This window comes from Ostrea edulis, chromosome 8 (genome assembly GCF_947568905.1).
Source record: "Ostrea edulis chromosome 8, xbOstEdul1.1, whole genome shotgun sequence".
Taxonomy (NCBI): domain Eukaryota; kingdom Metazoa; phylum Mollusca; class Bivalvia; order Ostreida; family Ostreidae; genus Ostrea; species Ostrea edulis.
Window position 1 is genome coordinate 75,202,356 of NC_079171.1, and position 11,030 is coordinate 75,213,385.

Genomic DNA, 11,030 nt, shown 5'->3' on the forward strand with positions numbered 1-11,030 from the left:
ACTAAGCATCCCATGACACCCTATATCTAACTCTAAACTAAGCATCCCATAATACCCTATATCTAACTCAAAACTAAGCATCCCATAATACCTCATATCTAACTCAAAACTAAGTACCCCATAATACCCTATATCTAACTCCAAACTAAGCATCCCATAATACCCTATATCTAACTCAAAACTAAGCATCCCATAATACCCTATATCTAACTCAAAACTAAGCATCCCATGACACCCTATATCTAACTCAAAACTAAGCATCCCATAATACCCTATATCTAACTCAAAACTAAGCATCCCATAATACCCTATATCTAACTCAAAACTAAGTACCCCATAATGCCCTATATCTAACTCAAAACTAAGCATCCGATACAACCCTTTATATAACCTACAGCCCATTGCTAAATCTCCCACAATTCTTGATGTTCAGTCACTAGTTAGATATCCCACAATCCCCTTGTATATAACTCAAAGCTAAGCATTCCGCAATTTTACATACCTAACCTAGACCTCAGTGATACATCCCCCACAATCCTTGGTGTCCCTCCCTAAGTTAGATATCCCACAATCCTTGGTGTCCCTCCCTAAGTTAGATATCCCACAATCCTTGGTGTCCCTCCCTAAGTTAGATATCCCACAATCCTCGGTGTTCCTCTCTAAGTTTGATATCCCACAATCCTTGGTGTTCCTCCCTAAGTTAGATATCCCACAATCCTTGGTGTCCCTCCCTAAGTTAGATATCCCACAATCCTTGGTGTCCCTCCCTAAGTTAGATATCCCACAATCCTCGGTGTTCCTCTCTAAGTTTGATATCCCACAATCCTTGGTGTTCCTCCCTAAGTTAGATATCCCACAATCCCCTATATCTAACCCTAGTTTTGGTATCCCGCGTGTCTGTTGTCTACTACATATCCCACAATCACTTACCTTCCCCTGTGTATCAGTACAAGGTAATCCATGGCTTGAAATCCCACAATCCAGTCCTAGTCTGTGTAATACGAGTGCTGAGTCATCGCTCAGTGTGATTGCTCCATCATAACTCTGCTGTAAGGACCGAAGATTGAGTAGGTGCACATCACACGGTAAAGATCCCGATAGGAAGCAATGCTGGGAAATCAATGGTGGCACATTGACTGAGATTTCTGGGGTAGAATCTGAATGTTATGGACTAGGTGCAGATAGGTCAAGTGAGCTTGGAGGGAAGAAAAACCACTTGTTTTGTCCTTGATCTATAAAAGAAAATTACCAGATAGGCCACAATGTTTACATGCCTTATGGTGCTAAAGGAACATTCTAATTCTTATGTGCACCACTCATTGGCTTTACACAAAGGATACAAAAACTTGTCATTAACTATATTCTGAATATAAATTAACTTCAAACTAACTATACACTAAGTCTACAACAACTATGCATTAACTTTGCACTAACTTCTAACTAACTTTGCATTAATTATACATTAAATTTACACTAACTATATATTAACTTTACACTAACAATACACTAACTTTAAATTAACTATGCATTTAATATAATATACTATTTTACACTAACCAAGTATTCAACAGGGGATGCTTACTCCTCCTAGGCACCTGATCCCACCTCTGGTGTGTCCAGGGGTCCGTGTTTGCCCAACTATCTATTTTGTATTGCTTGTAGGAGTTATGAGATTGATCACTGTTCGTTATCTTCACCTTGCATACTAAGTTAACACTAATTATACACTAATTTTACACTAAATATGCATTTAATATATACTAACTTTACACTAAATATACACTAACTATACATTAACTACATTCTAACTTTACAGTCTGCCTGTATAAACTTCAGATTAGCTTCACACATAATACACAGAAATGGTGATTGGTAAAAGTTGTTTTGTAATAGAACGAAAAGTTGCTTTGTCAAAATTTGATCACTTACCGGGGGAGCACTTCGGGACTCAAACATAAGCTTGAATATGTTTGGGGTCAGCGTGTTGTCTCGGACACCCTGACCTAGACCTCTCATGTCGTCCTGATTCAGCGTCCTGTCCAGCATAACCTGGATCTCACCAGTCACCAATATACACATATATCTATAAATACAAACATATACATTCAAATATATTGTGAATATTGGGATGTGTTGTCCTTTGTTTGTGAATATTGAGATGTGTTATCCTTTGTTTGTGAATATTGAGATTTGTTGTCCTCTGTTTGTGAATATTGAGATGTGTTATCCTTTGTTTGTGAATATTGAGATGAGTTGTCCTTTGTTTGTGAATATTGAGATGTGTTGTCCTTTGTTTGTGAATATTGAGATGTGTTGTCCTTTGTTTGTGAATATTGAGATGTGTTGTCCTTTGTTTGTGAATATTGAGATGTGTTGTCCTTTGTTTGTGAATATTGAGATATGTTGTCCTTTATGGATTGTGAATACTGAGATGTGTTGTCCTTTGTGGATTGTGAATATTGAGATGTGTTGTCCTTTATGGATTGTGAATATTGAGATGTGTTGTCCTTTGTCTGTGCATATTCAGATATGTTGTCCTTTATGGATTATGAATATTGAGATGTGTTGTCCTTTGTGGATTGTGAATATTGAGATGTGATGTCCTTTGTGGATTGTGAATATTGAGATGTTTTGTCCTTTGCTTGTGAATATTGAGATGTGTTGTCCTCTGTTTGTGAATATAGAGATGTGTAGTCCTTTGTTTGTGAATATTGAGATGTGTTGTACTTTGTGAATATTCAGATGTGTTGTCCTTTGTGGATTGTAAATATTGAGATGTGGTGTCCTTTATGTATTGTGAATATTGAGATGTGTTGTCCTTTGTTTGTGAATATTGAGTTGTGCTGTCCTTTATGGATTGTGAATATTGAGATGTGTTGTCCTTTGTTTGTGAATATTGAGATGTGTTGTCCTTTATGGATTGTGAATATTGAATTGTGTTGTCCTTTGTGGATTGTGAATATTGAGATGTGTTGTCCTTTGTTTGTGAATATTGGGATGTGTTGTCCTCTGTTTGTGAATATTGAGATGTGTTGTCCTCTGTTTGTGAATATAGAGATATGTTGTCCTCTGTTTGTGAATATTAAAATGTGTTGTCCTCTGTTTGTGAATATTGAGATGTGTTGTCCTCTGCTTGTGAATATTGAGATGTGTTGTCCTTGATGGATTGTGAATATTGAGATGTGTTGTTCTCTGTTTGTGAATATTGAGATGTGTTGTCCTTTGTGGATTGTGAATATTGAGATGTGTTGTCCTTTGTTTGTGAATGTTGAGATGTGTAGTCCTTTGTTTGTGAATATTGAGATTTGGTGTCCTCTGTTTGTGAATATTGAGATGTGTTGTCCTTTGTGGATTGTGAATATTGTGATGTGTTGTCCTTTGTGGATTGTGAATATTGAGATGTGTTGTCCGTTGTGGATTGTGAATATTGAGATGGGTTGTCCTTTGTGGATTGTGAATATTGAAATGTGTTGTTCTTTATGGATTGTCAATATTGAGATGTGTTGTCCTTTGTTGGTTGTGAATATCGAGATAGTATTTGTATATTACCTGTCTGTAAGCTGGCTACCCCCAGTGACTGTGCAGTGAGGACACTGAAGCGAGTTTTATCATCCTCGCTGAATGTCATGACCGGCATTGGGTACACATTGGCCTAAGTGGGCAGCTTGTCAAATGTTTTATGTTTGATCATCTGTATCAAAACCAAGAGAGGAATATGAAGAGTGTCTAATCAGCCACATATTTTATCTGTTCATCTCTGTCTTATATCCTGAACTATTCATGCTCGGGTTGGTCAATTTCATAATTTGTGTTCATGGCTACATGAGAGGTAAAGATAACACATAGAGATCAATCTCTTAACTCCTATAAGCAATTCAAAATAGAGTTGGGCAAATACAGACTCCTAGATATACCAGAGGTAGGATCAAGTACCTAGGAGGAGTAAGCATCCCCTGTCGACCGGCAACAGCCTTTGTAAGCCCCTTTGTATCATATTAATAACCATGCATAAAGTGTCAATTCACAAAACGCAGAAGTAGAGATGATGATAAAGATTGAATACAATATTATATGGACACACTCTATAGAATGAACACCTGGGTTTTTTTTATTCACACGGGTTACAATTCGTTCTAAAACTTATACATGACAAAAACTAAACTTGCTGTGGCCTTCAACTTGGCGCTTTGATATACCAACTAGACGTTTTATCTATAACAATACTCATTTTTACTTATATAACATTGTTTTATCTATAACCAATACCTTTTACTTATATAACATTGTTTTATCTATAAATAATACTCATTTGTACGTATATAACATTGTTTTATCTATAAACAATACTCATTTTTTACTTATATAACATTGTTTTATCTATAAACGATACTCATTTTTACTTAATATATAATATTGTTTTATCTATAAACAATACTCATTTTTACTTATATAACATTATTTTATGTATAAACAATACTCATTTTTACTTATATAACATTTTTTTTTCTATAAACAATACTCATTTTTACTTAATATATAATATTGTTTTATCTATAAACAATACTCATTTTTACTTATATAACATTGTTTTATCTATAAACAATACTCATTTTTACTTATATAACATTATTTTATGTATAAACAATACTCATTTTTACTTATATAACATTTTTTTTTTCTATAAACAATACTCATTTTTACTTAATATATAATATTGTTTTATCTATAAACAATACTCATTTTTACTTATATAACATTGTTTTATCTATAAACAATACTCATTTTTACTTATATAACAATGTTGATCTGATATCCCAGTGAACACGGAGTCTTCCATATCTGCTTTACACTTACATATTTTATTGAACATAGATGTTAACGGCAAACTGAACACTTACTTTTATGACAAACAGGATGCCTTCAGCTTCTCCATCGTCAACTCCCCGTATTTATGTAGCAATATTCTGTGATCACCCACACACAGTGTTTATGTTTCTCAACTGATTCAAAATGCACGATCATGTTCTACATACGATCAAGTTTTAAATTGAGACGAGTTGGTGATAAAATTAATGAGTTAATTAATGCTACACAGTTTTCAATTATCTCTTTTGATGTTACAGGGTTTTAAATTACCTCTCTTAGAGACAGCATTTTAAAAAAATATATATATGGTTGCTATAACGAACTAAATTACAGATACAACCCGTCAATGCTACGGTTCTCATAATGAACAGATACAACCAATCTTTGTTTTAACGAACTAATTTACAGATACAACCAATCTTTGGGCCAAATGCTGTATGATGGGTGTGTAGCAATTGCTAGGCCGTTCATTGCCAACATATAACTTATTTTCCCTGATCAAGATATAGGATTCACTACGAACCTAGTCATATTGATCAGTAATAACTAATAAAGTGATGGTAGGTGATCAATACCTGGAATCCATTGAGATCGGTGAAGAATTCTTTGTCAACGTTATGAATGTCAGTAGAGATGTTAACAGCTACTTCATAGTTCGTCTCCTTTCTGACGTCAACCAGGTTATACATGTTTACCGTCCTCCCATCTGTGCCTGCAACGTAGTCAATATATAATCAGTACTTACAACATAGTCAATATATAATCAGTACTTACACCATAGTGATTATCTAATCAGTACCTACAGCATACTGAATATCAAATCAATACCCACAACATAGTGAATATCTAATCAGTACCTACAATATATTGACTATCTAATCAGTACATACAACATAGTGAATATATAATCAGTACGCACAACATAGTGATTATCTAATCAGTACCTACAACATAGTGAATATCTAATCAGTATGTACAACATAGTGAATATCTAATCTGTATCTACAACATACTGAATATCTAATCAGTACCTACAACATAGTGAATATATAATCAGTACCTACAACATACTGAATATCTAGCCAATACCCACATCATAGTGAATATCTAATCAGTACCTACGACATAGTGAATATCTAATCAGTACCTCCAATATAGTGATTATCTAATCAGTACCTACAGCATACTGAATATCAAATCAATACCCACAACATAGTGAATATCTAATCAGTACCTACAACATATTGACTATTTAATCAGTACCTACAACATAGTCAACATCTAATCAGTACCTCAACATAGTCAATATTTAATCAGTACCTACAACATACTGAATATCTAATCAGTACCTACAACATAGTGAATATCTAATCAGTATGTACAACATAGTGCTTATCTAATCAGTACCTACAACACAGTGATTATTTAATCAGTACCTACAACACAGTGATTATTTAATCAGTACCTACGACATAGTGACTATCTAATCAATACCTACAACATAGTGAATATATAATCAGTATGTACAACATAGTGATTATCTAATCAGTACCTACAACATAGTGACTATCTAATCAATACCTACAACATAGTCAATATCTAATCAGTACCTACAACATAGTCAATATATAATCAGTACCTACAACATAGTCAATATCTAATCAGTATGTGCAACATAGTGGTTATCTAATCAGTAGCTACAACATAGTGACTATCTAACCAATACCTACAACATAGTGAATATCTAATCAGTACGTACAACATAGTCAATATATAATCAGTACCTACAACAAAGTTATTATCTAATCAGTATGTACAACATAGTGATTATCTAATCAGTACCTACAACATAGTGATTATCTAATCAGTACCTACAAGATAGTGAATATCTAATCAGTAAGTACAACATAGTCAATATCTAATCAGCACCTACAACATAGTCAATATCTAATCAGTATGTACAAAATAGTCAATATCTAATCAGTACCTACAAGATAGTGAATATCTAATCAGTACCTACAACATAATCAATATATAATCAGTACCTACCTGGTGAGTTTTTAGTTACCTGGAAAGTTTTTAATTACATGGGGAATTTTTAATTACATGGGGAGTTTTGAGTAACCTGGTGGGTATTTAGAAACCTGGGGAGTTTTAAGTTACCCCAAAAATTTAAGGCACCTGGGTATTTTATTAACCTGGAGAGTTTTTGTTACCTAGAAAGGTTTTCGTAACCTAGGGAGTTTTTAGTCAGTACCTAGAGTTTTCAATTAGCTACATAGGTTTTATTTCCCTTGAAAATTTAAGATACCTGGATTGTTTGTAGTAAACCGGAGATGTTTTAGTTACCTGGATTGTTTGTGGTTACTAGAAGAGATGTTAGTTACCTGTTGAGTTTTTGGTTACCTGAAAGTGTTTTAGTGACCTGGAGTTTTTGTTACCTTGGGAGTTTTTAGTTACCTGGAGTTTTAAGTTACTCGGATAATTTAAAGTAACCTGTGAAGTGTTTAGTTACATTGAGAATTTTTAGATACCTGGTTATTTATTAGTTAACTGGAGTTTTTGGCAATACGGAGAGTTTTTAGTTATCTAGATTTTATTATTTAATTGGAGTGTTTGGCTAGATGGAGAGTTTTTAGTTACCTGGGTTATATTAGTTAATTGTTGGTTTTTTTTTTTTGTTTTTTTTTTTTTTTTTTTGCTATATGGAGAGTTTTTAGTTATCTGAAGTATGTTGTTACTCGGATAATTTATAGTAGCCTGTGAAATAGTTAATTCCATTGAGTGTATTTATTTACCTGGATTGTATTAGTTAATTGGAGTTTTTGGCTAGATGGAAAGTTTTTTAGATATCCGTTTTAGGTAATTACAGTTTTAGGGTAGATGAAGAATTCTTAGTTATCCATATTTTGTTTTAGTTCACTGGAGAGTTCTGGAGTCTGACCACTTGTACGTGGATGATTAAGACCGACACTTAATACACGACTTGTCAACACACGACTCTGATGACTGGGTGACTGACTCTCAGACTATGTTAATACAATCATCAGCATTAACAGTGAGAAGATGCAGTCTGAATCACTGAAATGTAAAATCTTAGTATGTGACCCGAGTCACTACAATTTGTGGTCTGAGTCACTACAATTTGTGGTATGTGTAACTATAATTTGTTTGTTTTTTTTTAGTTACTTATCCTTGTGGTCTGAATCACTATGCTAGTATCTGTTGACTGAGTCACTAGTCTCTGTGGTCTTAGTCATATACTATGTGGTCTGAGTCATTATACTTTGTGGTCTGAGTCACTACTATTTGTGTTCTGAGTCACTATAATTTGTGGTCTGAATCGTTATAATTTGTGGTCTGAGTCAATAGAATTTGTGGTCTGAGTCCCTACAATTTGTGGTCTGAGTCACAATAGTTTGTTTGTTTTTGAGTTACTTATCTCTGTAGTCTGAGTCACTAGTATATGTTGACTGAGTCACTAGTTTCTGTGGTCCGAGTGATTATAGTTTGTGGTCTGAGTCCCTAGTCTCTGTGGTCTGAGTTACTAGTCTCTGTGGTCTAAGTCACTAGTATCTGTTGACTGAGTCACTGTACTTTGTGATCTGAGTCATTACAACTTGTGGTCTGATTCATTGATATTTGTAGTATGAACTAATTATATCTGTGGTCTGAGTCACTAATATTTGTGTCAGAGTCAATAATTTCTGTAGTCTGACTCATTGCAATCCATAATTTGAGTCTTTACAATGTGTGTTTTAGTTACTATAGTATATGGTCGGAATCACTGCAATTTAACATCTTATATATAACATGTGAATTTGCCACAATATGCATTATTCCAAACATGCTGCACTAAACATACGCTCCTTTCTAAGATATATATTTAATTCAATTCAAGAGGTCGCACCTGCCATTTGGAGTAATGTCAATTTTTGGGAAGTGTATTTTTGAGTTCTACATTGAAGGGCAATTAGGAAATTAAAAAGAAAAATGGGGTCCCAATGCTTGTTATTGAGCTGCAGTGTTTTAAACATGAACTTCTTGCACTTAACATTTATTTAATTAAACTTGATTTTTTTTTCTGCTAGTGTCAACACAACATAAACAACGAAAAGCATTGCATAAAATAGATGCATAACCATGTCCTTTAACACTGCAGATGAAAAAAAGAAAGAAATTAATACTAGTTCAGAAATGAATAATTGCCTGTTTGCACTTGATATACGAAAAAAACTTAAAGATATCAAAGTTGAGAGTTAAAAGGACATATTAGGAGTAATGTCAATTTTTATAATTTTACATAATTTTCAAGGTCTGGTCTTCAGCTTTATAATGCCTCTAAAAAAGGTAAGGGGTGGTGATCACATTTTTTTTAGTTATTAGCCAAAATACTGAATGGTTATACAGAATTTCGAGTAAATTAAAACTGTTCTTTAAGAATCGGTATTTTGTTTGGAGAAATACATCTACCAAGTTAATAAATTACAACATTTGAACTACGTTCAAGTCTCTACCACCTGTATCATAAATTATAGCACTGAAATACACGTATAGGGGTATAGAAATAGGCTACACATGGGATGAAACAGAAACTGTAATACCATGCAGAAGTATAACTTTTTGATTAGTAAATCCTTCCGCCACAAAATATATTTCAAGATTTGAATTAAGAAATTATTTTTCAACTGGATAGGCATCAACAATAGATGTATACTATATTAGCACCATGGGGTCAGTATTGAACCAGTGAATACTTAGTTGTAGTATTCTGCACAGTTGTACTAAAAAGCTCAGGAGCTAACTTCTTTAAGTGCAAGGAAAATGTGATCAACAATAGGGTATGACTTCACACTATCAAATAACAGAGCCTGACCTGTCCAGCTGACCATCACACCCGACTGCTGTTAGTAAAAGTATCTTGGTGGATCCGTCCGACAAAATAGGTATATTTCACTCCTCTATGAATGTGTAAAGTGGTCACGATAAACGCGAATATTTATGTATGTAGTGGTCAAGATATCAGCAATGCTATCTTGAAGTGGCCAAGGTATAAGCAACGGTCCGGGTCTGAAATCAAGATATAAACCCATAATTATGACTGAAGTGGTCAACATGTTTCATTTCCCCCCTGCATATTTAATGTCTTTATCAGTCCTAATTCTAAAGTAGTATGAATTTTGTGATCGAGGTCAAAGGCATTGGTTTCTGGATTCATTAGACGTTGCTACTAGGCTGTATTCTTGCATCGTTCTTCATGAACCCACGTCTATATCAATTCCTGCTCTACGTATATACCATATTTGCATATTCAAGGTCAGAGGTCAAGGTAGTCAACACTAACAAAATGCTTTTTAAAAACCTGTGGTTATTCTTACATCGGTCATAATTATGTAAGAAATAAGATCGGCACCTTCACGATTTTGTGTTCCTTCAAAAAATGGCCTTCATGTGTGTATGATCTAGGGTAAACTATATAATTTCCATCCCCACTGTAAATACATATATGTAATAAATAAAAACTACAAGTTGTTTCCTTTTTTGTGAGAATTGAGACATTTGAAAAATGATAACATATATATGTGTCAAAGAAAAACATTCTAACCTTAACATTAACCAAGGGAAAAGTAATACTCACTTCTCAAACGGCCCCCGAACTGTTGGATTAATTGATAGTGCATATCCACTTTAAGATGGTCCCTCACTGTTATGTTAACTGTAAAACATAAATACTCATTTCCAGAGGTCACTTCACTGTCATATCAACCGATAGTAATGACAACCGAGAGGTTTTCAACTTCTTTATTTTTAACTTCCCATATTCATGTAGCAATAGTCCGTTATCACCTCCATATGGTGTTTATATATCTCAACTGATTCGATATGCAAGAGCTTCTTTTGTGTATTGTCAGTTTTCAAATCGAAATCAGGCATTGGCAAACAAGTTAATGGTGCAGGGGTTCCAAGAGTCTCGTTTAAAATCAGCATTTAGCAAATTTTATTGTCGTTACAACGATCTAGCTTGCCAACAGAACCCACCATTGGGTCAAATACTGTCTGACGCGTTTCATGCCGATAGTTAGGCTGTTCCTGGCATACTGATTGCGACTGTGCATAATTAATTTTATCTGATCAGGATATACAGTTCATGGCGAATGTGACCG